The following is a 25104-nucleotide window of genomic DNA, read 5'->3' as shown; positions in this document are numbered from 1 at the left end:
GACTAGGCCAAGAGTTTCTAAAATCAACGTTGACTAAGAAACAAAACACGGAAATGTCAAGGGCTGAATGCCAGACAGTGCGGGCCGAGAAGGAATAAAAATAACCCCTAACAGCACAGAATCCTCCTGAAGGGATCGCCTGTCTGATTTTCTCACGTCGCTTTTTGTCCTCTCCTGACACCCCAATTTCCCGCTCTCTAACTCATTTTCTTCGCTTCTGAGGACAGGTTAGGCAGGTATCCCAGTTCAGCTGCTCTGATTGGTCGGCGATGATTTCATTGTTAGGGAGCATCCGGGCCTTTCCCCTCCCCGCAACACCTCCCCCAGAGCCCTGCCTGCCGAGGTTCCCTCTCCCGCGTGCGCCCCACCCGCTGGCTAAAGCAAAACAACCGCCTCTCCCTAGATCGCTTCTTGTCCTCGCCTGCGCCTTCCCTTCCCGTCTCGACGTCTAAGAGAGGCGTTTATATCCTCCAATGAGGGCCTAGTAGGACTTTGTTTGCCAATCAGCAGCCAACCCCCTGCAATTCCGGGTGGGACTAGGCCTCCACACCTATAATTGGACAGCCCGCTGGCTCCTTTATGGCGTTTGTTTTACGCGAGGCTTAGAGGTCAAAAATAAAGGGACATGGTCCTCACAGAACGAGAAGGCTCCGCATAGACTCTGGATTTGACCGTTTCCGAAGACTAGCCAATCGCTTTTCGAATACTTCCGCGCCTTTTGCGCGTTCATTTAAAAAAAAGCCGGTGTGACGGACTTGGAAATTGGTTCCGTGACGGACATGTAGAGAAAGCCAATGATTGAGAGTTCGGGCCACCCTTTATACCAATAAGAAAAGACTATCGCTAGGACTCGGGCTTTGAGAGGCGGAGCGCAGGTGGGCGTTATTTGATTGACGACGGTCTCTACGTATGGTTGTTAGGGTGGGTTGGTCCCTGACGTCCGGAGGTATAGCAGAGGCGGGGCTGAATGAAGTAAAGGGTAATGAAGGGTTGGGTCTCACTCAGTGGGCGGTGTTTGATGGATAGTTGACCTTGCCAATTGAAGGTGGTCACTGATGCCCAATGGGAAATTAGGAACCCAGAGGCGGGGCATTGTGGGCGGGGAAAACTAAGGACGGCGGCACAGGGGCTGCGGGACTGGGAGGGAGGGCGGTGATTGACGGGCCGTCCAGCAAACCGGGTACAGCGAGATACCGCGCGGCGTCCCAATGGGTGGGAGCTGGGGGCGGGGCTCGCCGAGGGGCGGGGAAGGACAGGGTGCGGGGAGGGGGGTTGCAGAAGGAGCGGAGCGGCTGCTGCTCAATGGCGGAAAAGCCGCCGGTGCTCTGACCGCTTCGTCCCCCTAGCAGTTGCGGGGGAGTTTCCTGCCGGCGCGGCTGGAGTCTCTGTTTCTCAGGGTTCGGTGGCTGGAAGATGCTCCAGAGAGACGAGGCTGCGGCGGAGGAGGTGGCGGCGGCCGAATTGACAACGGCGCTAGGGTGGAGAGAAGGCGGCAGCGGCGGCGGCGGCGGCGTGCGGGGCCCAACGGTGTAAACAGCCCCGGAGGCGGCGGAGGCGGTGGCCAAGACCCCGAGGGGGAAGCGGCGGCTGAGCCAGGGTCGCGCCTCCGTTGGAAGCCTGGGCTGAGTGCAGCAGGGGGATTCTGCGGCGGGCGCGAGCGGACGCCCTAGACCTCGCCTCCCTCCCTCGCCCCAGGTAAGGCCGCTGGGCGCCCCGCCGCAGGGGAAACGGCTCGCGGGCACCGCCGAGGCCCCGGACCGTTTTCGGGGTGCCGCCGAGCTGCGGCCGGGACCTCTCCCCGCCTAATCCTCGTCTCTTTCCCTCGGCCGCGGAGCCCAGAGGAGCGGAACGCCGGGCCTGGCTCCTGGCTAGGCCCCTTCCCCAGCCGCCGCCTCCGCGCTCGGCCGAGGCTGGGAGAGGCTCGGGGCAGGGAATTTTAGTTTGCTCCAAAGCCTGGAAGTAAACTGCTTGTCCCTGTTCTCTGCGAGCATCTCTTTCACCTGAAAGCACTGGGGCTACTCCAGGCCGTAACTCGTCCCTTCCTGGTGCATGCCTGTTTGAAAACACTACCTTTTCCCATTTGTTTCCTCATTAGCTTCTGCCCTCCTCTGCGCTCCATTTCACTTCCTCGTTAAATCTTCTTTCTCGCTCTTCTGTCTACGCGTCTCACCACCTCCTTCCTCCTTAGCGACTTTATTTAAATCGTTTCTCTTTCTCTTAGGAGACTCCGGTCTTCTCTTCCCTGCCTTCCCCAGCAGTCCTTTTCGGATGTCATTCTTTTTACTAGTGAAGTTCTTAAATGAAACTGCTATCGTCAGTATCCCAAATCTACCAGAGGCCCATTAAGAATAGACTCACCAGTTTTAAGTGGCAGATCAGTTTTTGATTTCAGCGAGCCTAACATCCTTTTTAAGAAATTGTATTATTAAATGTAGAGTGTGAAAATAGCCCTGAAGTTATTTTTAAAATGAAGGGCTCAATGAGTGTTGGAAATAGTTATTTCATTTTTCAAGTTGCATGACCTCTAATGTCAGATTGAGCAGATCTAGAACATTTGCCCATCTTGTTTGGCAGAATGCTTCTTAAGCGTTTTGATAGCGGCTCACGTTCATCACTATTCAAGTTGGCTTAAAAACAACTTGAAAACTTTAGAAAAAAGACATTATGAGAACAACTAGGAAGCTGTTTTGATGAAGTCACTGTTAAATACCTTTTAAAATAGCCTCCACGTTTAATGTATCAAAATAAAGTTGGCGGGAGTCTTGTAAAAAGGATTATTTAGGAATTTGAGTAGTCTTAAGAGTTATGTAGCTATTTTGGGAAAAACATTCTTTTTCTGTTAACAAACGTTTACAACTCCTGTGATGTGAGAATTACCGAGGTTTACTGTGGGATTAACACAGGAACTCATTTTATTTGAGCTACTGCATGGATGTAGAAGTGGTAAATTGTTCAGGTTAGCGTAAATCAGTATGTTCTAGGAGATGGAGAAACATGCTATCAACACTGAATGTTAATAGACATTATTTCATTTACTTTCTCTGTTGTGCAATAGCAAAGTTCCTATTGTTGGCCTACTTTTAAATAGAGCATTTCTAAATGGTGAGGCAAGTTATTCTAATTATTATAGTAGTCTTTTCCAAGTGTATAGCCTTTTAAAAAGATATAGTTGCAGTTTTACTATTAAAATGGTAATTTCTTTTTTTTTTAAATTTATTTCTTTAATTTATTTATTTTTGGCTGCGTTGGGTCTTTGTTGCTGCCCATGGGCTTTCTCTAGTTGCGGCGAGCGGGGGCTACACTTCGTTGCGGTGTGCAGGCTTCTCATTGCGGTGGCTTCTCTTGTTGCGGAGCAGGGGCTCTAGGCACGTGGGCTCAGTAGTTGTGGCTCGCGGGCTCTAGAGCTCAGGCTCAGTAGTTGTGGCACACGGGCTTAGTTGCTCCGCGGCATGTGGGATCCTCCCAGACCAGGGCTCGAACCCGTGTCCCCTGCATTGGCAGGTGGATTCTTAACCACTGTGCCACCAGGGAAGCCCTGAAATGGTAATTTCTTAAAGGAATAATTTTGTAGGCTTCTTGAATGGACAATGGGTTGTTTCAATAGAACTTTTATTTAGTATTTAGAACAGATTTTGTTAGTCAACAGATTTTCTTCAGGGATAATCTTGATTTTTACTGTGCTTCTTACCTTCTCTCAGTGTCTTCCTTATCTTTTTTTTTTTTTAATGGTTGTGTTTTCTCCTTTTCATTTATTTTTGCTCTCATAAAAAGTCTTACTACAGTTTCAGCAGTGTTTATGTTGCACTGTCAGCATGGAATAGTATTTTTATTTGATCTTTCATACCCATTAGTTAAGATTTCCCCAGTTTCTTGGACATTACCCTTTGGATTTGTTCATGCTGTGATTATTCTCTGAGATGTGACCATCAGAGCTTTCAACACCTGTTTTCTTATACTGGGTGTGATTTCTATAAAGACTCCAGGAACAGGTGAAAGCCTTTTCAGTTTATCTGATAGGTCAGTAAATATTAGCTTATGTTAGTAATTCACATGTAATTACCAAATCCCTTAAGATTACATCATTTGAAGGAATGGTATAGTGTTTAAAATGTCTGTGCTTCTAAGAACGCCTCATTCACAGGTTGACGAGGTCAGAAAAAGTGGCTGTCGTTGAAAGTTTATTTTCTTATAACGTACTTTTTTGAATTAAAATGTGACGCTGATACACTATCTCTTGATGTGACGCTGATACACTATCTCTTGGCATTCGTGGAGGAGTACAATTTGCCATAGTATTGTTTAGCGATTGTGGAGTTTCATTGAAAACTGGCTGAGCCAGTGGTGGAAAGATTGCAAACATGTCCTTGTAGATGGATTGGTAAACATTTCTTTTATTGCACGTGCTACTGGGAGTGAATGTTCCCCCCCATACTCAGTGGTGGTAGTTACACATATTATCTACATTATATGAATATTTGTATATTATATGTAATTATTTAAAAGTATTTTTGACATTATCTAGCATAGAAAGTAACTAAAATAGAACTCTACAGTAGTCCTTCATAAGATATTAATAAGGTGAATAAAATTAACTTATTAAAATATACATGGCATTTTACTTTTTTGTGAAATATGCCTTTCACAGTTCACTGATTTTAAGCAAAAATTAGTAGGGAAACAACTGAAGTATCAGAGTCCTAAGAGTTAAAATTTTTTTAAGTTCCAAAATTCTAATAGGAAAATTTATTTAAGTAATACTTAGGTTAAAATTACAATGAGTGGTAAGAGAATTTGGGGGAATATGGATTTTTGATGATTTTTTCACACTCTGTGTGAATTAGGAGGATTGATTAATTGGGGATATGAGTAAGATTCCTAGAAATTGAGAAAACTCCAAAAGTGTAATCTGGATTACTACCCATCTCACTATCCTGTACTCAAACTAAACAGTGAAGGTAAAATAGTGTTGATTTGGGGAATATTGATTTTTATAGTTTTTGCTTGACTGTCATAAAATTTATAAAATAACAGAGCTTGTCATCAGCTTCTAGCAGCTGATCTAACAAGTATAGGTGAAGAAAAAGATACATGGGGTTCATAATCTGTTTTTTATTCTTGTCTTTGTTGGTATACTTTACATCAAAACATTGATTTAAAATAAAATAACTTTTGATCTTTCAAACTAATTTAAGTATGCATATATCTCTGATTAGCCATTTTGGAATCTCTTTTTCAAATGAAACATTTCTAAGGTGAATTAACCTCCTTGTTTAGATTTGACTTGAGTTACACTTTTCAGCATTCTGTCTCTTCTGGTTTGTCCCCAGACCAGACCACCACCATTTAGACTAACTTGAGTGATTTGATTAGGTAGTTGAATCAGTGTTATAAAAATAAGTCTTCACTGAATTCTTGATAAAGGTATAAAGCTTTCCAAAAGTGTAGTCTATCTACTGTAGTTTCATTTCTCAGATGTTATGAAGATTTAGAGATTTAGTTTCTAGTATCATCTAGCAACCTAGGAAACAAATACCATGTGGTAGTTCATACCTTTTTTTTTATTTTTAAGTTTTCAAGTGTTTTATTTTTCCTCTTAAGTTTAATGTTAATGACAGACGTAAACATTTTGCTCTGAATTATGGTAAGCCATGACACAGAATTTCTCAAGTAAATTTTTTTTTTCTTTTACTACAGCTAACTTCTGACCACATCTACAATGTCTTAACATATGATACCCTTTGTAATAACTTATTGAAGAACCCAGTAGTTTAACAATCAATTGTAGTAGTTTAACTTGTTCATATATTTAGACATTTAACATGATTTGTAACATTTAAAGCATAGTTTGCCAATTTAATGCTTTTATGACTTAATAAGTAGTTTAATAGTAACTTGCTAAAAATGGATTCATAGTTTTCTTTTGGAGTATGTTAAAATATCAAGATTATATTTATTGGCTTTAAATTGATTTATTTCTTGAAAATTAAAGATCTTAAAGTTTAGAAACATAATGCTAGTTGGAAAACTTGTTTTGCATCCTTTTGAATAAAAGAAGATCTACTAAAACATGGTCTGAAGTTTAGATGAGAGAGGAACATTGCAAGACTTGTATTTAATATTAAGGAGCTTGTTTTACTTTTAGAGATGGGACCAATTACTGGTAGTGATAGAGGGAGGGTAAGACCTGTGTCTGGTATTGCTGGTGCTTTTTGTCTATGTAGAATGATCTCCACTTCAAAATAGGCTGTGAATGAAAATGCATTTGTATGAAAGAAACATGAAAAACCTTTTCTTTCATGGAAAACTGTTGTCAAATGTGGTTATGTTATTAGGTATAATCAAGTTTGTTATATAAGAAAAAAGCTAAGTGTATAGAGTTTGTTTGATAGATAGTACATACCTGAGAAGAAGTAGGTTTGATAAATTTGTGAAGTTCTGAAAGATTTCAAAGAACTTTTAAAAGCTTGAGGGTAATGTCACTGATTCTTAAGTATAATTGCATTTTCTTGGTGTAGGTATGTATAGTGCACTCCTAACTTTGAAAAGGGATGGTTAATAGATGTTCTTATGAATTGGAGAATCTAGGAGTGTCCATATTACTCATGGGTGCTTAAGCTATTTTGGCAAAGAGTTTTTCTTTTTCCCTCTTCTGATTAAAGCAATCAACTCTGAGTTAAGGAACTGGTGCTATCTATTGAACACAGGTGGCCCTTCCTAGTCTCTTACAAAGAGGAAATAATTAAACTCAAAGCAACTCTAAATGATAGAATGTGTGGGAGATCAAGTTTAGATATGAGAGGCTTCTTGTTACTTTTACTTCTCTAGGCTACCAACCCACTGAGAAGTAAAAAATTCAGTAGAGCTTAATAGTATTTAGTCTGTGGGCTACCCTCCTTTTACCCCCCAATTATTCTTGCATTCACTGAGTGCCTTCTAATATGCAAGGTTCCATTCCAGGCAGGAGGCCCAACAAAATAGACAAAATCCCTGCCCTCGGAGATCTTCTGTTCCGATAACAAACTCTTCCTTAATTTACATTACAACTCTGCTCCCTTTGTGGATGACTTAATTATGAGTGGGATTTGGCATGTATGGTGTTTTCTACACTTTGCTGAGAAGCTATGATTAGAGCTTTACTATTTTTGACAGAGAGGGAAGAAGAGTTTTTCTGTAACTGGACAAAAACTGGAATATGAAAAGAGGAAGTAGGAAGGGGGAAATATTGTTGTACCTAAGATTAAAATGTGAGCCAAAGGTAAAAAAAGAAATCCCTACATTAGGCATGAGGGAAGCTGGGGGAAACACCATGTACTGTCCAACCTTGGATAGAGGAGTCCTTGGACAGGAGAATGGGAGAAAAGATGGGATAATGGGAGGAGGGTAAACAGGACTTTTAACAAGTCTGGTTTAAATAACTTGGGATGTACCTATAAAATATATGTTATTATTTGTGTTCGGAAAAGACCCTGTTGTTTCTCTTCTTTTGCGAATACAGCTGAAAGATTAATGGTTGGCCAGTAGTGTCTGAAATACTGTCACTGATTTGTGACTGCTATTCTGTCTCTAGTTATAAGACGATTCTCTTGAAGATAGCTGATGGAGTCAATCTGTCTCTTAGGTTTATTGTGCTCATAGTGATCTGTATATAGCCACTGCTTCCCTTAATTCCGTAGTTGCGGTATATTACTTGAAGTTGTGTCTTTGTCTTCCTGCATTGTAAGTTTCTGCATGAGGATGTCCTCTTGCACTTAGAGATGAAGTAGGTGCTTAGTTTTCTACTTTCTGTTCTTTAGCTTTACTAGTGATGATCCAGTTTGGTAAAGATGGCTCTTCTTGAGTTTACACAAACATTGCACACTTTTAAGATAAGCATGAGAGATCTTTGATGTTTGTTTTTGTTTTAATGCATAATGGTCTTTTGCTTTCATTAGTGAGTCATTGAGTCAGAGTTTCATGTGATCTTGCTGCAGTGAATTGAGATTGATTTTTTTATTTTAAAGCAAATCAACTTGTGTTTATTTCAGTGCCCCAATATAAAAATGAACACTAGTTCCATTCATGACCTAAGAGACCTCCTTTATAGCACTCAAATAAGCCTTCAAATTTCTAGTTTCACTTTTAATGTATTTATCACTTTTATCAAAACTCTGATGTGCAAAAGAACTTGAACTTTTGAATATATTAAATTTAGTACTGTAATTCAGACCAGGTTCATTAAGCTGTGCAACATTTGGGCATCTTTGAGTGCCTGTATTTTAGATGGAAAAACAAAACAAAAACAACCTTACTTGATTTCTTAAATTATCTCTTATAATTGGGTTTGTTTATATGATTCAGAATTTAATTAAAGCTTTGGTGGTTCTAGGTCCTAAATGTAAGGAAACTGAGTTTAACTTCTTTATGTTCAGCTGTTCTCGAGTGTTTTGAATCAAAATGTGAAAGTGAAATGGTAACTTTTAGCTCAATACATAATAGAGTTCAGTTATACTTTCATTTTGTTTTTGTTTTATAAAATCTAACTCTAGTTCATAAGGGAAGTAGAGGCTTATAAGGATTAAGTGATGATTTAGGATGTTATTGCTCTTATCTTACATCTTGAGTCTTTTTCTCAGAGATAGGTTTGTATTTTAGTTCAGGTTATTTGCTGTTGTACTTTTGATTTGTGTTGCTTTTTCTGCCTCTGTCTTTGCTTACTTGATTTTTATTTAAGTACAGGGTGGCTACCAGGTCTGGAAACACAGATGCATATACAATAAATGGTTTATTGGTGTTATAGAATATGTTAAAATAATATCTATGTTTTCAGACTTTATGACAATCCTACAAAGTGGAATTCATGCAGGTGGGTCTTTTGTTTTGGTTCGGATATATATTACATGGCCAAGTTATGGAGTCAGGGATAAGGTATATTTTGAATATAAAGGAGTAGAGATGCATAGTTAATTATAGAGAGCTGGCTGGAATAACCCTGACCCTGGATTTTAAGAGGACTGAAAACGATCTAACAAGGTAAAAATAAGCGTGATGGTTAACTGGTTGTGTGATATTTTGTCTAACAAAGTTTGGGAGATGCTAGATAGCAGTAGCTTCAGGATTATACTTGAACGATGGTCAGAGGTGCTGGCCAAACAGTGACGTCATTAAAAGAGTATGTTTTTAGGCCTTAACTCTGTTATTTGTAATTCTTCTTAGTCACCTAAGAATGAAAACTGGTCTACATCCACAGACCTAGGTGAGAATTACTGTTTCACAAATGTGCATGAGGCGTCTTTTCCAAAGATTTAGATACGTATTTCTGAATGTTTGCTAGTTTATGCTTTTAGGTAATGTTGTAGGATGCTTGGCACTGTTTTGTTGCGTATGTTTGTATGTGTATATTAAGTGTAAGAAAGCTTTGTACTAGGAGTGGGTTATGTTTCTGGAAAAAGTTCCAAAAGGGGGAAGGTGATTGGAAGCATAGACTCTAAAGTCAGACTACCTGGATTTGAATCCCTCTTCCACCACTCTGTAGATGGGTAATTTAAAGCAAGTTACTTAATGTTTCTAAGCCTCAGTGTCCTTGTTTGTTAAGTGAGGATATTTCATAAAATTGTTGGGTTGGGGTATTCCAGGTAAAGTCATTACCATAGAGCCTTGGAATGTTTGAGTGCTTTCTCTTATTGCTATACTAAATGATATATAGTAAACCAGGAGGCAGAAGACCCTGTTTGAGGTTCCCACTGAGCCTTTTAATGATCCTGTGACTTTGTGAGTCACTTATTCTTTCTCCAATTTAGTGGCTTTAATCGGTAATGTAATATTTTTGCATTAAGGCAGAGGGCTGGACCATCTGATGTCTTGAGGTCCTTTTGACTCTTAAATTAAGAGTTCCGTTTTAAGATTGTCATTTTCTACCAAAGTGTAAGCAACATAAGGACAACAACTGTGTTAGTTTTGTGTGCAGATTTATCCATGTATCTATATTATATTCTGTAAATAGTTGCTGAATAAAATTTCCCATAAAGACAGTATCTTTTAGGGGGAGGAGAATAGAGAGTAAGAAGAGGGGAGGGAGGTTTGCATTCCTTCTCAAGGACTTGATGCTTAACGTGTTAAAGGTATGAACACAAATTTCCTGCTATTCAGTTTTTATTTAGTAAGTAAATATTGTCTGCTAGTGTTAGATACTTTGGGGAACAAAGATTATCTGAGTCTGCCATGTGTGGTATGAGGAAAGGAGTAAACGTGTATATGAATTATTATACAAGGTGAAAAGTAAAAATGCTATAAAGGAATTATAAGTATGTTTTATATATTAAGAATCTTTATAAAATGTGTAAAAGTAAATGGCAGTATAATTAGATTGTCTTACCTTGTAATTGCCTTGTTCTCACTTTTAGAAATCAGATGCTTAAAAGGAAAAACATCAGGATTGTGAACTTTAGGAAAGTTTAGGACCTTGAGAGCTTTTAGGGAAACTTAAGACTAATATTTGTGGAGGAGATTGATGAAAAAAATTTAATAAGTATATAATCTCATTGCATTCTGTATATAATCTCAACTCATTCTGGCGTTTTTATTATGAAAATTTTTAATCCTATGGAATATTGTAACAGTACATTGAGTTCATATATGCCACCACCTAAATTCCATGGTATTTTATATTTTTGCCCCATATGCTTCATCCATAATCTTGCCGAACCATTTAACAATAAATTATAGACATCATGTCACTTCACCCCTAAATACTTAAGTATGAATCTCCAAAAAATGACATTTTCCTCAATACTTAAAATACTACCGTACGTAGCACAGTTATCTAATCCCCAGAAGTCATGTAATCCCCAATCCAGATGTCCTATATAGTTTTTTCCCCTCCATACCAAGGTCCAGTGAGGATCTTGCATTACATTGCATTTGCTGTTGTGTCTCAATTCTCTTTTAAATTTAAACACCAGTTTTAAAAAATGACTTTCTCAAGAGACCAATTATTTTGTAAAATGTCCTGTATTCAGAATTTGTCTGATTGTTTGTTGAAACTTGTTTAAAACTTAACTAAAGACTGCGTTGAATTCAGGTTAAACATTTGGCCAGGATACTTCATAGGTGATGCTGCTTCATATTACATCACATCAGGAGGTACAAAATGATTGCGTCGCACTATTTGTGGTACTAAGTTTGATTGCTGGGTTAAGGTGGTGATTGCTAGATGTCTCCATGGACAAGAAACGTTTCTCTTTTGTGATTACCGGGTAATTCATGGCATACTTTGTTACTATAGAAATCCATTTCTCCTTCAGACTTTGACTTAATGGATTTATTGATTTCTTTTTAAATTTTATTTATTTTATTTTTATTTTATTCTATTTTTTGGCTGTGTTGGGTCTTGTTGCTGCGCACGGGCTTTCTCTAGTTGTGGTGAGTGGGGGCTACTCTTCGTTGCGGTGCGCGGGCTTCTCATTGTGGTGGCTTCTCTTGTTGCGGAGCACAGGCTCCAGGCACACGGGCTTCGGTAGTTGTGGCATGCGGGCTCAGTAGTTGTGGTGCACAGGCTTAGTTGCTCTGCGGCATGTGGGATCTTCCCGTACCAGGGCTTGAACCCGTGTCCCCTGCATTGGCAGACTGATTCTTAACCACTGCGCCACCAGGGAAGCCCTTGATTTCTTTTTTAAAGACGGATCTTGACAGGGGTTACCAAACCATAGCTCACTGGCCAAATTTGGTCTGCTGCCTGTTTTTGTAAATAAAGTTTTATTGGAACACAGCCATACTCATTTGTTTGCATACTGTCTGGCTGCTTTCCCACTACTATGGCAGGGTTGAGTAGCTGTGACAGAAACCATATGGCCTTGCAAAGCCCCGAATATTTACTATTTGGTTCTTTAAAGAATAAGTTTGCTGACCCCTGATTTGTATTCTTCCATTTTTCTCATTATGTTGATAGTAGTGGTATAAAATTGGTGTTTATATAATTGGTGTTTCAATGTTGCCTCTCCTGCATCCTGATGTTATTCAAGGTATAAAGGTTGCTCTTCACATGATTAAAATTGTGAAGTTTTTGCTTATGTCCCCCAAACCATAAAGTATACCCAGTTATAGTGCTATACATGGTATACTAAATCATATGTTAAAAACAAATATTTCAGGCATAAAAAGAATAAGGAACATGAAGTACCCACTACCCAGCTTATTTTAGGGTATAGAACACTATCGGTATAGTAGAAGCCCTTCTGTAATCTTCCTGGATACCATCGTTTCTTTCCCACTGTCTTGAATTTTGTGCCTACCCTCACATATACAATCTCCATGTATGTATCTATGTGTAAATAGCGTGTAGGACTGTTTTAAGATAGTTTATAGTTTCTGAGCATGATTATATATGAAATTTTTTTTTTTACAATTAGCTTTTTTTACTTAACATTTCTGCAGAGTTTTTCCTTGTTGATCTATTCCTCTTTTTAAATAGTATTGCATAGTATCCCATTGTGTGATTATAACACATTTTGTCTAGTGTCTTTGGATGAACATTTGGATTATTTTTGTATTTATATACAATCGTGCTGAAACATTTACATCTTTTTGTATATATGTGTGAGAGTTTCTCTAGAGCACAAAGTTAGGAGTATAACTGCTGAATTGTAGGTTATTCTTATCCTACAACCTACCTAAATATTTTGAAATTCTCTCCGAAGTGGCTGTACCAATTTATACTCTGGCTAGTGGTATATAAAAGTGCCTGTTGCTCTATATCAATATCAGTGCTGTCCTATATAAATATAATGTTGGTCGTACATGTAACTTAAAATTTTCGTGTAGTTACATTAACAAAAAAGGTGAAGTTAATTTTAGTGATGTATTTAGTATATCAAAAATGTCATTTTGGTATGTAAACAGTAGCAGTGAGATTTTTGCATTCTCTTTTTTCTATTAAATCTTCAAAATATGGCATGTATTTTATATTTAACACCAAGTCTCAATTTGCATTAGCCACATTTCAGATTCTTACTAGTCACAAGTGGCTAGTAGCTACTGTATCAGACAGCACAGCTCTATATCCTTGTCTCCATTTGGTACTGAGAATCTTTTTCCCCCCTCAATGTAATGAGAGAGAATTGATGTTTCATTGTGACCTTAATTTTGCATTTTTTCCTATTACTAGTGAGGATGAACATTCTCATATGTTTATTGGCCATTTAAATTTCACCTTTTGTGTATTTGCTATTATCATTTCCCCTATTTTCTATTTTCCTGTTTGTTTTTTTCTTTTTTTTAAAATTTTATCTATTTATTTTTGGCTGCGTCGGGGCACGTGGGTTCTTCGTTGAGGCAGGTGGGATCGTTCGTTTCGGGCGTGCGGGTTTTCTCTTCTCTAGTGGTGGTGCGCAGGCTCCAGGGCATGTGGGCTCTGGAGTTGAGGCACCGCGTGGGCTTAGTTGCCTCGCGGCATGTGGGATCTTAGTTTGCTGACCAGCGATAGAACCGGTGTCCCCTGCATTGTAAGGCAGATTCTTTACCACTGGACCACCAGGGAAGTCCCTGTTTTTTTCTTCATGACAAAATCTTATAGGTATAGATATGGATTTACTTTGCCATTAGAATGCTGGTGTTTTTGTTAATCGTGTTTAAGAGTTTTTACGGATTAATTAGACAGTGTCTCTATAAAATGACACATTAAACATTTTAACCTAAAGCCAGTTTTAAAATGACTCCAAAAGTATTTGGATTGAAGTGAATGCTTGGAAGAATAATGCTTGAATGGTTATATGAGGGAGAGAAGGGGGACACAGTGATTGCTTTATACTTAAACAATCCTTTGTGTATATTTGTTTTCCTTCCCTTTGCTCAGGGCTTAGTCTTGCTTCTTCTTTCCTTAACTCTAATCTCAAGGACCTGTAGGAAGAGCTAGGCGGAGTGGATTCTGGCCTAGAGCCAAAGATGTTTTCAAAAAGGGCTGTAGGGCTCCACTGAGGTAGGCGGTTGGGGATGCTCTATGCTGCATCTGGAAACAAACCAGGTGACAAATTCATTAGTGTGTCCTCTGTCTGCAGTTAAGTGGGTATAATTGTCTGGGTGCTTTAAATGTGAAACGCAAAAAGTAAAATTCCTGGAAATCCAGAACTGCCTGTACTTAATAAATGTTACAATGGACCAATATAATATTTTTGTGAATGTTGGAATGGCTGACAGGATATCTTTTCTTGAAGAAGTATTTTTTAACTTAATGTGTATTTTACTCAATACTTGCTAGGTGCCAAGGTCACAAGTTAGGATGTGAGGGGATAAGGAAGGTGAAAACGTTAAAAGGAATATGAATGATTGTATAAGAGTGGTGAGAGGGTGGGGTGAAAGGTTGGAGAAGGTATCAAGGAGGAGATGTTATTTCATAGGCATGTTGAATGATTTGGTTAGCTTAATTAAAGAGGGCAAATTGTGAGGTGGGAGTGAGCATGATGTACTTGGCCTGTGTAAGTCCTCGGTTGGGCAGGTTAGAGAAGAAGGTTCCAGACTGGATATTTTGTACTCAATTTTAGTTGGGAAGTGGGAAGCAACTTTATCTTTTGGAGACAGGTAAGGTATGTTTTACGGAAATCAAGTTGGTGGTAATCTGTAAGGTGGATTGAAGGAAGGGGAGATTGAAGTCAGGGAGTCCAATTAGGAGGCTGTTAGATAATCCAGAGAATAGATCATAAGGCTCAAGATTATGATGGAGGATAAGTGAGATACTTAAATGGAAGATGTGTTGGGACATGGTGTGTAGTGGTTGGATTTATATAAAAGATTTATGGTTTCTAGCCCAAGTTACTAAAAGAGAGATTACAAATAGGTTGATTAACAGGTAGTTAATACAAATAGTAGTTAGATTGGGATATGAAGGTGGTTGGGGGGCAGAGATGAAGATTTTGGTTATGTTATGTTTGAAGAGCTATGTACAGCAGCCAAGCTTAATGATTAAAATCTTAGACTAAAATTCATCTGAGAAGTCAATCTAGAAGTGGTGGTTGAAGCAATGAGATTGGATCAGAGGGCAGATACAGTGTTTTGGGTTGAAGGCTAATTACTGTTTTGGGGGGCCACTTCCCTCTTGAATTTAGGAGGCTGAAGGAAAAAGTATGAACATGAATGATTGTAAGTGTTTTGAATTCGAGTGTTTTGAAAGTCAGCAGAAGTGTCAAGAGTTTCAGGAAGGGAGGAATTATCAGTAGTGTGAAGTGCCACAAAGTATCTTGTCTTGAGAAGCCTCCTTTTTAGGACCAGACTGATATATGAGCTAATTTTTTTAAGCAGGAGCCGATTCTACCAAGCAAAACATCAGTGTTTGAGTTGTTTTGCCAGGAATATTGGGGATTTTTGTACTGATATGGTTATATAGTATATCTTTTTCTTATAAATTTATTTATTATTTTTGACTGTGTTGGGTCTTCGTTGCTGTGCGTGGGCTTTCTCTAGTGGTGAGCGGAGGCTACTCTTCGTTGCGGTGCGCGGGCTTCTCATTGCAGTGGCTTCTCTTGTTGCAGAACACGGGCTCTAGGCACGCGGGCTCAGTAGTTGTGGCACGTGGGCTCTAGAGCTCAGGCTCAGTAGTTGTGGCACATGGGCTTAGTTGGTCTGCAGCATGTGGGATCTTCCTGGACCAGAGCTCGAACCTGTGTCCCCTGCATTGGCAGGCGGATTCTTAACCACTGCGTCACCAGGGAAGCCCTGATAATGGTTATATCTTGAGAAAATATTCTCTATATGAAACATTCTAGATAAGTTGTTCATACTATGACCATGTTCCAGGGTAAAGTAAATTCACTTTGGTGAATATTAGGATTATGACTGTACTTTAGAGTCATGTTCTGTTCCACTTCACTAACTTCTTATAAACATAGCACTAAAATGATTAGATAATCAAACCTGCAAATAAAATTTTCTCCAAAAGCTTCATGAAACCTTTGCTCTCTGATTTTTTTTTTTTTTTTTACTTGCTTTTTGTAGTCAAATACAGGTAGGACATGAACTCCCTCTGATTTCAGCAGCTTGAGCTGAAAAATACAGTGTTAGGGTCAAGGGGGAAAATGCTTTTACCTTATAATATCAAGCTTTTAATGGACACATGCAGGTAGCTGGTGATGTGTTCTTTACACCAGCCTAAACTACTTTCTTTGGGCTTTGCCTCAGCCTTCTTCCAAATCTGTGAGGGCCCGAAATTTTCAAAAGCCATGGAAGCAATAAAAAGGAACAAGCTAGTGATAAACACAACATGGATGTATCTGTGAAACATTATGCTAAGTGAAAAAAGCCAGACACAAAGGAGTACATACTGTATGATTCTATGTACATGAAATTTTAGAAAAGGCAAAACTACTCTGACAGCAGATGAGGGTTTGCCTAAGTCTAGAGGTGATGGGGAGATTATCCTCAAAGGGGCACAGAGGAACTTTTTGGAGTGATAGAAATGTTCTGTATATTGTGGTGGTGGTGGTTACACAAGTGTATACGTTTGTCATAGCTCATCAAACTGTATATGTAAAATGGGTACATTTTATCATACGTAAAACAACAGCAGCCGGGGTCTTCAGCAACAAGGACAAGTTGGGCAGCAGAATGGAACTTTATGGATTGGACTCTAATCCGAGATTTTCGTAGTGAAGTGACCTGTTTTTTGGCAGTAAAGCTGTCTAACACTGGTGTTACCTCTTCATGTGTCCTAATAGGGAGTTATACATATGAGAAGGTAATTCAGACAGATGCAGTGGTTTTACTATATTGGGAATATAAGTAAACATGTATATATATAAAATCAACTAAAATGATCTGATAATATCTAGTTTATTAAAAACTTTTTTCTGGTTTGCTGGTTTCAGAAGTCATTGAAAGGATTTCAGAAATGAAAAAAGCTATTAAAGAGTTTTTAAATAGTATAGTTTTGCCTAGTTGGAAAAACTTGAGAGTTCATTATCCATAGGACAATCATTCTCTTAAACATCAGATATTTTCTAATGTCAGTTTATATATGAATAGTTGATCTGGGACATAAAGTGTACTTTTTTTTTTTGCTATTTGAATATATCTGATTTTTATGTATTATGTTGCTTATGATAGACTAAGGTATGATTTGTGGATTATAATGATAATAATAGGTAATACTTTTAAAGCACTTACTTTATGCCGGACACTGACCTATGCAGTAAACCTGCACTGTCTTGTTCAGTTACTACAACTGCTCTGTGATATAGATGCTTTTATTACTCTTATCTCTTAGATGAATACATCATGGCTTTGAGGAAATTAAATAATTAGGTCAGGGTGACACAGTAAGTGGTTGAGCTGGCATTTGAATTCAAGTTTACTTCGTTTTAACGCCCATACCTTTTTGTTTTTATTTTTTTTAATGTAAAAAAAGAAGTCTTGATGGGGGGAGTGGTAATTTAAAAGAGAGGGCATGACTTGGGGTTTCTGCAGATCCTGTGACTCATAATAAGTGTACCTTTGATACCAAAGAATCTGGTGTTTCTAGCTTTTGATAGCTCATGATGGCAGGCAGTGCTTCATGGATCTGGTCATGATGGCCGTTGGGAATGAGGTTTCTGTCATTCCTAAGGTCTTTCATGCAACAGTCTGGTTCTGTGCCTTCAGGAGACCCTTTCTCCTCTTTCTCTTCCTCATCCTCACGTGCTTATGTCATTGTCTCAAATCAGGTTCCCCTGGAAGGCCTCACGGGAACAATATTTCCTGAGTTCTTGCATGTTCATAAGAGTTTGTTTATACTCTTGTACTTGAAAATCAGTTTTGCTGTATGTAAAATCTATGAGAACATTTCTTTCTTTGCATATCTTAAAGTATCATTGTTTTCTGGCATAGAGCATTGCTGTCACTTTGATGAAAATCTGACAAAGCCTGAATGCATATTCTTCACAGTTCATTCAGATATGCATGTAGTCTAATTTTTAGAGTACACTATACATATCCAAACAGTGATAGGTTTTTGTTTTCTCATTAAATTGGCAGCTAAAACGAAATGCCACTGTTACCAAACCTGTTTCCATTTTATGACCTACTTTTTCCTTACTGAAGGACTATGGGAGGGATTAAGAACTGGTACTGTTGCCCCAAATTTGAAATTTCTAGCTATGCTTTTGAGAAATTTCTAGCTATGCTTTTGAGTTAGAACAAGAAATCTAAGTTATTCTCATATATGGTGAACTTCACTTATTATAAATTAATTTCACAAAATTTGACTTACTGAATTGTTTTCATAATCTAATCTAGAGCTGTAGTTTCCAAATTTGGGGAGATTCTTAAAACTACGCAGCATATTCTCATCAGTAACATCTCTTTATTACTGGAGCTGGGTGTAGTCAATGCCTAGTTACCCAACTATAATGAAAACTGTTAAAACTATCAATTTAACAATTATTCAGACCCTTTTGAACTTTCCATATCTACTATTATTTCAAAAATCTTAAACAAATGCCACTCATATAACAATTCACCAGAGTTGATTTGGAGGCAGAGAGAACTTTTGATTTAATTCTGAAAGCATTAAGAATTGGAAGGAAGGATGAGAGCCAAATATTGCGTTTAGTGAGGGGGGAAAAGTATTCTTCCTTTGCTTCTTATTCAGAGACTAGCGTTTAGGATTTGATGCAGATATTTGTGGAAGAATATGTTTTTTAAGGTTCTGGATTGGTATTAATACTGTGTGACTCACAAGTCCCAGGCAATAAGCTTTGTGGGTTTTTTTATTTTTATTTTTTTAACATCTTTATTGGAGTATAATTGCTTTACAATGGTGTGTTAGTTTCTGCTTTATAACAGTGAATCAGCTATACATATAGATATATCCCATTACCCCCTCCCTCTTCTGTCTCCCTCCCACCCTCCCTACCCCACCCCTCTAGGTGGTCACAAAGCACCGAGCTGATCTCCCTGTGCTATGCAGCTGCTTCCCACTAGCTATCTATTTTACATTTGGTAGTATATGTAAGTCCATGCCACTCTCTCACTACATCTCAGCTTACCCTTCCCCCTCCCTGTCTCCTCAAGTCCATTCTCTACATCTGCATCTTTATTCCTGTCCTGCCCCTAGGTTCTTCATAACCTTTTTTTTTTTTTTTTAGATTCGATATATGTGTGTTAGCATACGGTATTTGTTTTTCTCTTTCTGACTTACTTCACTCTGTATGACAGACTCTAGGTCCATCCACCTCTCTACAAATAACTCAATTTCGTTTCTTTTCTTTTATGGCTGAGTAATATTCCATTGTATATATGTGCCACATCTTCTTTATCCATTCATCTGTTGATGGACGCTTAGGTTGCTTCCATGTCCTGGCTATTGTAAATAGAGCTGCAGTGAACGTTGCGGTACATGACTCTCTTTGAATTACAGTTTTCTCAGGGTATATGCCCAGTAGTGGGGTTGCTGGGTCGTATGGTAGTTCTATTTTTATTTTTTTAAGGCACCTCCATACTGTTCTCCATAGTGGCTGTATCAATTTACATTCCCACCAACAGTGCAAGAGGGTTCCCTTTTCTCCACACCCTCTCCAGCATTTATTGTTCGTAGATTTTTTGATGATGTCTATTCTGACTGGTGTGAGGTGATACCTCATTGTAGTTTTGATTTGCATTTCTCTAATGATTAGTGATGTTGAGCATTCTTTCATGTGTTTGTTGACAATCTGTATATCTTCTTTGGAGAAATGTCTGTTTAGGTCTTCTGACCGTTTTTGGATTGGGTTGTTTGTTTTTTTGATATTGAGCTGCATGAGCTCCTTGTAAAGTTTGGAAATTAGTCCTTTGTCAGTTGCTTCGTTTGCAAATATTTTCTCCCTTTCTGAGGGTTGTCTTTTCATCTTGTTTATGGTTTCCTTTTCTGTGCAAAAGCTTTTAAGTTTCATTAGGTCCCATTTGTTTATTTTTGTTTTTATTTCCATTTCTCTAGGAGGTGGGTCAAAAAGGATCTTGCTGTGATTTACGTCATAGAGTGTTCTGCCTATGTTTCCCTCTAAGAGTTTTATAGTGTCTGGCCTTACATTTAGGTCTTTAATCCATTTTGAGTTTATTTTTGTGTATGGTGTTAGGGAGTGTTCTAATTTCATTCTTTTACGTGTAGCTGTCTAGTTTTCCCAGCACCACTTACTGAAGAGACTGTCTTTTCTCCGTTGTATATTCTTGCCTCCTTTATCAAAAATAAGGTGAGCATATGTGCGTGGGTTTATCTCTGGGCTTTCTATCCTGTTCCATTGATCTATATTTCTGTTTTTGTGCCAGTACCATACTGTCTTGATTACGGTATCTTTGTAGTATAGTCTGAAGTCCAGGAGCCTGATTCCTCTGCTCCGTTTTTCTTTCTCCAGATTGCTTTGGCTATTCGGGGTCTTTTGTGTTTCCATACAAATTGTGCCATTGTTTGTTCTAGTTCTGTGAATAATGCCATTGGTAGTTTGATAGGGATTGCATTGAATCTGTAGATTGCTTTGGGTAGTATAGTCATTTTCACAATGTTGATTCTTCCAATCCAAGAACATGGTATATCTCTCCATCTGTTTGTATCATCTTTAATTTCTTTCATCATTGTCTTACAGTTTTCTGCATACACGTCTTTTGTCTCCTTAGGTAGGTTTATTCCTAGGTATTTTATTCTTTTTGTTGCAGTGGTAAATGGGACTGTTTCCTTAATTGCTCTTTCAGATTTTTCATCATCAGTATATAGGAATGCAAGAGATTTCTGTGCATTAATTTTGTATCCTGCTACTTTACCAAATTCGTTGATTAGCTCTAGTAGTTTTTGGGTAGCATCTTGTAGGATTCTTTATGTATAGTATCATGTCATCTGCAAACAGTGACAGCTTTACTTCTTCTTTTCCGATTTGGATTCCTTTTATTTCTTTTTCTTCTCTGATTGCTGTGGCTAAAACTTCCAAAACTATGTTGAATAATAGTGGTGAGAGTGGGCAACCTTGTCTTGTTCCTGATCTTAGTGGAAATAGTTTCAGTTTTTCACCATTGGGAAGGATGTTGGCTGTGGGTTTGTCATATATGGCCTTTATTATGTTGAGGTAAGTTCCCTCTATGCCTACTTTCTGGAGAGTTATCATAAACGGGTGTTGAATTTTGTCAAAAGCTTTTTCTCCATCTATTGAGATGATCATATGGTTTTCCTTCTTCAATTTGTTTATATGGTGTATCACATTGATTGATTTGCGTATATTGAAGAATCCTTACATCCCTGGGATAAATACCACTTGATCATGGTGTATGATCCTTTTAATCTGTTGTTGGTTTCTGTTTGCTAGTATTTTGTTGAGGATTTTTGCATTTATGTTCATCAGTGATATTGGCCTGTAGTTTTCTTTTCTTTCTTTCTTTGTCTGGTTTTGGTGTCAGGGTGATGGTGGCATCGTAGAATGAGTTTAGGAGTGTTCCTCCCTCTGCTATATTTTGGAAGAGGTTGAGAAGGATAGGTGTTAGCTCTTCTCTAAATGTTTGATAGAATTCGCCTGTAAAGCCATCTGGTCCTGGGCTTTTGTTTGTTGAAAGATTTTTAATCACAGTTTCAATTTCAGTGCTTGTGATTGGTCTGTTTATACTTTCTGTTTCTTCCTGGTTCAGTCTCGGAAGGTTGTGCTTTTCTAAGAATTTGTCCATTTTTTTCCAGGTTGTCCATTTTATTGGCATATAGTTGCTTGTAATCTCTCATGATCCTTTATATTTCTGCAGTGTTAGTTGTTACTTCTCCTTTTTCATTTCTAATTACTGATTTGAGTCTTCTCCCTTTTTTCCTTGATGAGTTGGGCTAATGGTTTATCAATTTTGTTTATCTTAAAGAACCAGCTTTTACTTTTATTGATTTTTGCTACCGTTTCCTTCATTTCTTTTTCATTTATTTCTGATCTGATCTTTATGATTTCTTTCCTTCTGCTAACTTTGGGGTTTTTTTGTTCTTCTTTGTCTAATTGCTTTAGGTGTAAGTTTAGGTTGTTTTTTTGAGATGTTTCTTGTTTCTTGAGGTAGGATTGTATTGCTATAAACTTCCCTCTTGGAACTACTTTTGCTGCATCCTGTAGGTTTTGGGTCGTCATGTTTTCATTGTCATTTGTTTCTAGGTATTTTTTGATTTCCTCTTTGATTTCTTCAGTGATTTCTTGGTTATTAAGTAGTGTGTTGTTTAGCCTCCATGTGTTTTTATTTTTTTACAGATTTTTTCCTGTAATTGGTATCTAGTTTCATAGCATTGTGGTCGGAAAAGATACTTGATATGATTTCAATTTTCTTAAATTTACCAAAGTTTGATTTGTGACCCAAGATATGGTCTATCCTGGAGAATGTTCCATGAGCACTTGAGAAGAAAGTGTATTCTGTTGTTTTTGGATGGAATGTCCTATAAATATCAGTTAAGTCCATCTTGTTTAATGTGTCATTTAAAGCTTGTGTTTCCTCATTTATTTTCATTTTGGATGATCTGTCCATTAGTGAAAGTGGGGTGTTAAAGTCCCCTACTATGATTGTGTTATTGTCGATTTCCCCTTTTATGGCTGTTAGCATTTGCCTTATGTATTGAGGTGTTCCTTTGTTGGGTGTATAAATATTTACAATTGTTATATCTTCTTCTTGGATTGATCCCTTGATCATTATGTAGTGTCCTTCTTTGTCTCTTGTAATAGTCTTTATTTTAAAGTCTATTTTGTCTGATCTGAGAATTGCTACTCCAGCTTTCTTTTGATTTCCATTTGCATGGAATATCTTTTTCCATCCCCTCACTTTCAGTCTGTATGTGTACCTAGGTCTGAAGTGGCTCTCTTGTAGACAACATATATACATGGGTCTTGTTTTTGTATCCATTCAGCCAGTCTTTGTCTTTCGGTGGGAGCATTTAATCCATTTATATTTAAGGTAATTATCGATATGTATGTTCCTATTACCATTTTCTGAATTGTTTTGGGTTTGTTATCGTAGTTCTTTTCCTTCTCTTGTGTTTCCTGCCTAGAGAAGTTCCTTTAGCATTTGTTCCAAAGCTGGTTTGGTGGTGCTGAATTGTCTTAGCTTTTGCTTGTCTGTGAAGGTTTTAATTTCTCTTTCGAATCTGAATGAGATCCTTGCCATGTAGAGTAATCTTGGTTGTAGGTTTTTCCCTTTCATCACTTTAAATATGTCCTGCCACTCCCTTGTGGCTTGCAGAGTTTCTGCTGAAAGATCAGCTGTTAACCTTATGGGGATTCCCTTGTATGTTATTTGTTGTTTCTCCCTTGCTGCTTTTAGTATTTTTTCTTTGTATTTAATTTTTGATAGTTTGATTAATATTTGTCTTGGTGTGTTTCTTCTTGGATTTATCCTGTATGGGACTCTCTGCACTTCTTGGACTTGATTAACTATTTCTTTTCCTATATTAGGGAAGTTTACAACTATAATTTCTTCAAATATTTTCTCAGTCCCTTTCTTTTTCTCTTCTTCTTCTGGGATCTCTATAAGTCGAATGTTGGTGTGTTTAATGCTGTCCCAGAAGTCTCTGAGACTGTCCTCAATTCCTTTCATTCTTTTTTCTTTATTCTGCTCTGCAGTAGTTATTTCCACTATTTTATCTTTCAGGTCACTTTTCCATTCTTTTGCCTGTTATTCTGCTATTGATTCCTTCTAGAGAATTATTAATTTCATTTATTGTGTTCGTCATTGTTTGTTTGCTCTTTAGTTCTTCTAGGTCCTTGTTAAACGTTTCTTGTATTTTCTCCCTTCTATTTCCAAGATTTTGGATCATCTTTACTATCGTTACTCTGAATTCTTTTTCAGGTAGACTGCCTATTTCCTCTTCATTTGTTTGGTCTGGTGGGTTTTTACCTTGCTCCTTCATCTGCTGTGTGTTTCTCTGTCTTCTCATTTTGCTTAACTTACTGTGTTTGGGGTCTCCTTTTCGCAGGCTGCAGCTTCGTAGTTCCCGTTGTTTTTGGTGTCTGCCCCCAGTGGCTAAGGTTGTTTCAGTGGGTTGTGGAGGCTTCCTGGCCGAGGGGACTAGTTCCTGTGTTCTGGTGGATGAGGCTGGATCTTGTCTTTCTGGTGGGCAGGACTGTGTCCTGTGGTGTGTTTTGGGGTGTCTGTGACCTTATTATGATTTTAGACAGCCTCTCTGCTAATGGGTGGGGTTGTGTTCCTGTCTTGCTAGTTGTTTGGCATAGGGTGTCCAGCCTTGTAGCTTGCTGGTCGTTGAGTGGAGCTGCGTCTTAGCGTTGAGATGGAGATCTCTGGGAGAGCTTTTGCTGTTTGATATTACATGGAGCCGGGAGGCCTCTGGGGGACCAATGTCCTGAACTCGGCTCTCCCACCTCAGAGGCACAGACCTGACACCTGGCCGCAGCACCAAGACCCTGTCAGCCACACGGCTCTCTCTGAGCTTCTATTTCGACAGCAACAACGTGACTCTGGACGGTGTGGACCACTTTTTTCACCAGTTGGCCGAGGAGAAGTATGAGGGCGCCCAGTGTCTCTTGAAAATGCAAAACCAGTGCTGCGGCCGCGCCCTTTTCTAGGATGTGTGGAAGCCTTCTCAAGATGAGTCGGGTAAAACCCAGGACGCTATGGAAGCCGCCATTCTTAGGGAGAAGAACCTGAACCAGGCACTATTGGATCTGTGTGCCCTGGATTCTGCCCGCGCAGACTCCCACCTCTGTGACTTCTCTAAGCAATAAGCTTTGAGTATTTGTATCTTACCTCAGCTTTGAGAAATTGTTTTTCTTGTATTCCTTCTTTGTTAATTAATTCTCTTGTTCTGTTTGTGGAATACTTATTTCGTCCGTTGTTGTACTTCCTAGATTGAACCACTATGATGTTCACTTCTTTTTATTTTTGTATTTGTTGTACAATCTGGGAGGTTGCTTTGACTTATTTAAACTACCAAACACTCTCCAGCGAAGGTTTTTTTGGTGTGGGAGTGGGAGTGGGGGAGTGGTAGAGGTAATCATATATTTAAATCTGAAGATCTATTTCTTATCCTGTGTTCCATTTTCATACCATCCTGTTCTTGTTTTATGGACGCAAGAACCAGTATCTTTTTCAGTTTCTAAGGATTCTGATTTCTGATTTTTTTAAAATCCCTTTTTGTTGTTGAAATTCCCTTTACAGTGGTGTCTTTGTCCCCTCCCCCACTGT

General features: G+C 38.5%; 1 protein-coding gene across 3 annotated transcripts in view; it reads left to right on the top strand.

Annotated features, from left to right (window-relative positions):
- The first annotated feature begins 1554 nt into the window (after nt 1-1554).
- PPM1B (protein phosphatase, Mg2+/Mn2+ dependent 1B) overlaps nt 1555-25104 on the top strand; it is an 80890-nt gene continuing 57340 nt past the window's right edge. For all 3 annotated transcript variants that reach the window (XM_057557941.1, XM_057557942.1, XM_057557940.1), the window contains exon 1: nt 1555-1695. The gene's annotated coding sequence lies outside the window, so the exon portion shown is untranslated. The remainder of the gene's footprint in view (nt 1696-25104) is intronic.

Source organism: Balaenoptera acutorostrata, chromosome 12 (assembly GCF_949987535.1).
Source record: "Balaenoptera acutorostrata chromosome 12, mBalAcu1.1, whole genome shotgun sequence".
NCBI lineage: Eukaryota > Metazoa > Chordata > Mammalia > Artiodactyla > Balaenopteridae > Balaenoptera > Balaenoptera acutorostrata.
The sequence above is the reverse complement of the archived record's forward strand: the minus strand, read 5'-3'. Positions and strand labels throughout refer to the sequence as shown.